We start from the raw sequence: 6,000 nt of genomic DNA on the forward strand, positions 1-6,000 counted from the left end.
GTCTAGTAACATGACTTCTAGAAAGGATTTCTGTACCACTCTGGTGTGGACCATACTCTAGTTGTCCTATGAGGTTCGGTAGTAATTTGATCTGAAGTTTCATAATCATCATCATTAGCTTCCTCACTAATTGGTGTAGAGATCACTAGAACTGATTTCTGTGTTGAACTACTTTCCAATTCGGGAGAAGGTACAATTACCTTATCAAGTTCTACATTCCTCCCACTCACTTCTTTCGAGAGAAACTTCTTCTCAAGAAAGGATCCACTCTTTAGCAACAAAGATATTGCCTTTCGGATCTGTGATAGAAGGTGTACCCAACAGTTTCTTTTGGGTATCCTATGAAGACACACTTTTCCGATTTAGGTTTGTGCTTATCAGGCTGAAACTTTTTCACATAAGCATCACAACCCCAAACTTTAAGAAACGACGGCTTAGGTTTCTAGCCAAACCATAGTTCATACGGTGTCGTCTCAACGGATTTAGATGGTGCCCTTTTTAATGTGAATGCAGCTGTCTCTAATGCATAACCCCAAAACGGTAGTGGTAAATCGGTAAGAGACATCATAGATTGCACTATATCAAATAAAGTACGGTTATGATGTTCGGACACACCATTACGCTGTGGTGTTCCAGGTGGCCACATTGTTTAAATTGAAGACCAAACTCGTAACTCAAATATTCGCCTCTCCGATCAGATCGTAGAAACTTTATTTTCTCGTTACGATGATTTTCCACTTCACTCTAAAATTCTTTGAACTTTTCAAATGTTTCAGACTTATGTTTCTTCAAGTAGATATACCCATATCTGCTCAAATCATCTGTGAAGGTCATAAAATAACGATACCCGCCGCGAGCATCAACACTCATCGGACTGCATACATTAGTATGTATTATTTCCAACAAGTTTGTTGCTCACTCCATTGTTCCGGAGAATGGAGCCTTAGTCATATTGCCCATGAGGCATGGTTCGCAAGCATCAACTGATTCATAATCAAGTGATTCCAAAAGCCCATCAGCATGGAGTTTCTTCATGCGCTTTACACCAATATGACCCAAACGGCAGTGCCACAAATAAGTTGCACTATCATTATTAACTTTGCATCTTTTGGCTTCAATATTATGAATATGTGTATCACTACGATCGAGATCCAACAAACCAATTTCATTGGGTGTATAACCATAGAAGGTTTTATTTCATGTAAACAGAACAACAATTATTCTCTAACTTAAATGAATAATAGTATTGCAATAAACATGATCAAATCATATTCATGCTCAACACAAACACCAAATAACATTTATTTAGGATCAACACTAATCCCGAAAGTATAGGGAGTGTGCGATGATGATCATATCATTCTTGGAACTACTTCCAACACACATCGTCACTTCACCTTTAACTAGTTTCTGTTCATTCTGCAACTCCCGTTTTGAGTTACTACTCTTAACAACTGAACCAGTATCAAGTACCGAGGGGTTGCTACAAACACTAGTAAAGTACACATCAATAACATATATATCAAATATAGCATTGTTCACTTTGCCATCCTTCTTATCTGCCAAATACTTGGGGCAGTTCTGCTTCCAGTGACCAGCCCCTTTGTAGTAGAAGCACTTAGTCTCAGGCTTAGGTGCAGACTTGGGCTTCCTCACTTGAGCAGCAACTTGCTTGCCGTTCTTCTTGAAGTTCCCCTTTCTTCCCTTTGTCCCTTTACTTGAAACTAGTGGTTTTGTTTACCATCAACACTTGATGCTTTTCTTGATTTCTACCTTCGTCGATTTCAGCATCACGAAGAGCTAGGGAATTACTTTTGTCATCCCTTGCATATTATAGTTCATCACTAAGTTCTAGTAACTCGGTGATAGTGACTAGAGAACTTTGTCAATTACTCTCTTATCTGGAAGATTAACTCCCAGTTGATTCAAGCAATTGTAGTACTCAGACAATCTGAGCACATGCTCACTGGTTGATCTATTCTCCTCCATCTTGTAGGCAAAGTACTGCCCGAGGTCTCATACCTCTCAACACGGGCATGAGTATGAAATACCAATTTCAACTCTTGGAACATCTTATATGTTCCATGGCGTTCAAAATGTCTTTGAAGCCCTGATTCTAAGCCGTTAAGCATGGTGCACTAAACTATCAAGTAGTCATCATATTGAGCTAGCCAAACGTTCATAACGTCTGCATCTGCTCCTGCAATAGGTCTGTCACCTAGCGGTGCATCAAGGACATAATTCTTCTGTGTAGCAATGAGGATAATCCTTAGATCACGGATCCAATCCGCATCATTGCTACTAACATTTTTCAACATAGTTTTTCTCTAGGAACACAATAAACATAGGGAAGCAATAACGCGAGCTATTGATCTACAACATTATTTGCAGAATACTATCAGGACTAAGTTCATGATAAATTAAAGTTCAATTAATCATATTACTTAAGAACTCCCACTTAGATAGACATCCCTCTAATCATCTAAGTGATCACGTGATCCAAATCAACTAAACCATAACCGATCATCACGTGAAATGGAGTAGTTTTCAATGGTGAACATCACTATGTTGATCATATCTACTATATGATTCACGCTCGAACTTTCGGTCTCAGTGTTCCAAGGCCATATCTGCATATGCTAGGCTCGTCAAGTTTAACCTGAGTATTGTGCGTGTGCAAAACTGGCTTGCACCCGTTGTAGATGTACGTAGAGCTTATCACACCCGATCATCACGTGGTGTCTGGGCACGACGAACTTTGGCAACGGTGCATACTCGGGGAGAACACTTATACCTTGAAATTTTAGTAAGGGATCATCTTATAAAGCTACTGTCGAACTAAGCAAAATAAGATGCATAAAAGATAAACATCATATGCAATCATAATATGTGACCTGATATGGCCATGATCATCTTGAGCCTTTGATCTCCATCTCCAAAGTACTGTCATGATATCCATCGTCACCGGCATGACTCCATGATATCCATCATCTTGATCTCTATCAATGTGTCATCACATGGTCGTCTTGCCAACTATTGCTTTTGCAACTATTGCTATCGCATAGCGATAAAATAAAGCAATTGTATGGTGCTTGCATCTTATGCAATAAAGAGACAACCATAAGGATTCTGCTAGTTGCCGATAACTTTAAGAAAACATGATCATCTCATACAACAATTTATATCTCATCACGTCTTGACCATATCACATCACAACATGCCCTGCAAAAACAAGTTAGACGTCCTCTAGTTTGTTGTTGCAAGTTTTACGTGGCTGCTACGGGCTGAGCAAGAACCGTTCTTACCTACGTATCAAAACCACAACGATAGTTTGTCAAGTTAGTGTTGTTTTAACCTTCTCAAGGACCGGGCGTAGCCACAATCGGTTCAACTAAAGTTGGAGAAACTGACACCCGCCAGCCACCTGTGTGCAAAGCACGTCGGTAGAACCAGTCTCACGTAAGCGTACGCGTAATGTCGGTCCGGGCCGCTTCATCCAACAATACCGCCGAACCAAAGTGTGACATGCTGGTAAGCAGTATGACTTGTATCGCCCACAACTCACTTGTGTTCTACTCGTGCATATAACATCTACACATAAAACCAGGCTCTGATACCACTGTTAGGGAACGTAGAAATTTCAAAAAATTCCCTACGCACACACAGGATCATGGTGATGCATAGCAACGAGAGGGAAGAGAGTTGTCCACGTACCCTCGTTGCCGGGGTGCTGATCCACGGGCACCTATGGGACCGGCGGGCCGGGTCCCTTTCGGTTCGGCGGGGGCGGGGGTCGCGCAAAGAGCAGATCGAGGCGAAGCACGCGAGCGATTTACCCAGGTTCGGGCCGCACGGATGCGTAAAACCCTACTCCTGCTTTGTGGTTTGGTATTGATTTCTAGATCGGGAGCGCGGAGTGCTACAGTACACACCGGCGGCTAGCAAGACCGAGCGTGAGTGTTCGAACTGGCTAACCCCCTTCTACGTTGCACATGGGCCTCCTTTTATATGCTCAAGGGGTTACCGACAGGTGGCAACGAAGGTGAAGGGCAAAAATGGAAAGGTGCTATGGTGCTGTGGTAGGCACAGCTACCTGCTACAGTGTATCATACCTAACCCTGACGGCAGGGGACAAGGGCATTAAATGCCCGTCTGTGTCGCCTAAACAGTACCGAAAGGGACCGCTAGGGACGCCACCGTTTGCCACGATGGTTATCTTGTCAGCGCCTGCTTGCCACCTCGCACCCCTAGCTGCACGGCCTCCTACCACGTGTGCTTGGGAGGGTCCTAGAGCGACACATTGGCGGGTGTGCTGGAGCACGGGCACGAAGTGGGGGTTTCCCGCGGCAAGCACCTTGCCGCGGTCGTCGTCTTGTCGTGTTCGGGAGCTTGTCGCTCACCGGGCCTTGCCGGGACGCGTGGCGCGTCGCGGCAAGTTTTCTTGGTATGCCTTGGTCGGCCTTCCCGGCAAGCTCCTCTTGCCGGGGTCTTGTCTTCTTGGCTTGGACACTTTGTTCTTGAATGGCTCCAAAGGAACCACGGAGGATCTTGGCGGTCACCTGGCAAGCCTTGCCGCGGGAAGCTGCGACTGCCCGTGCACAAGTTCGGGATACTAGGGTACCCCTACTCTAGTACACCGACACTCGTAGACCGAAAGCGGAAGCGTTAGCACAATGCGGTTGATGTAGTCGTACGTCTTCACGATCCGACCGATCAAGTATCGAATGCACGTCACCTCCGAGTTCTGCACACGTTCAACTGGATGACGTCCCTCGAATTCCGATCTAGCCGAGTGTTGATGGATAGTTTCGTCAGCATGACAGCATGGTGACGATGATGATGTTCTACCAACGCAGGGCTTCGCCTAAGCACCGCTACGATATGATCGAGGTGGATTATGGTGGAGGGGGGCACCGCACACGGTTAAGAGATCAAGAGATCAATTGTTGTGTCTGTGGGGTGCCCCCTGGCCACGTATATAATGGAGTGGAGGAGGGGAGGGGCCGACCCTCTCTATGGCGCTCCCTAGGGGAGTCCTACTCCCACCGGGAGTAGGATTCCCCCTTTCCTAGTAGAACTAGGAGCCCTTCCAAGTAGTAGGAGTAGGAGAGAAGGAAAGGGAAGAGAGAAGAGAAGGAAGGAGGGGGTGCAGCCCTTCCCCTAGTCCAATTCGGACTAGGCCTTGGGCAGGGGGGGGGGCGGCCTGCCCCTCTCTCTTTCCCCTAAAGCCCAATAAGGCCCATACACTCCCCGGGGAATTCCCGTAACTCCCCGGTACTCCGATAAATACCCGAATCACTCGGAATCTTTCTGATGTCCGAATATAGTTGTCCAATATATCGATCTTTATGTCTAGACCATTTCGAGACTCCTCGTCATGTCCCCGATCTCATCCAGGACTCCGAACTACCTTTGGTACATCAAAACACATAAACTCATAATATAACCGTCATCGAACTTTAAGGGTGCGGACCCTACGGGTTCGAGAACTATGTAGACATGACCGAGACACATCACCGGTCAATAACCAATAGCGGAACCTGGATGCTCATATTGGCTCCTACATATTTTATGAAGATCTTTATCGGTCAAACCGCATAACAACATACGTTGTTCCCTTTGTCATCGGTATGTTACTTGCCTGAGATTCGATCATCGGTATCTCAATACCTAGTTCAATCTCGTTACCGGCAAGTCTCTTTACTCGTTGCATAATACATCATCTCGCAACTAACTCATTAGTTGCAATGCTTGCAAGGCTTATAGTGATGTGCATTACCTAGTGGGCCCAGAGATACCTCTCCGACAATCGGAGTGACAAATCCTAATCTCAAAATACGCGAACCCAACACAAGTACCTTCGGAGACACCTGTAGAGCACCTTTATAATCACCCAGTTACGTTGTGATGTTTGGTAGCACACAAAGTGTTCCTCTGGTAAATGGGAGTTGCATAATCTCATAGTCATAGGAACATGTATAAGTCATGAAGAAAGCAATA

The sequence above is a fragment of the Triticum urartu genome, chromosome 1, assembly GCF_003073215.2.
Source record: "Triticum urartu cultivar G1812 chromosome 1, Tu2.1, whole genome shotgun sequence".
NCBI classification, from domain to species: Eukaryota; Viridiplantae; Streptophyta; class Magnoliopsida; order Poales; family Poaceae; genus Triticum; species Triticum urartu.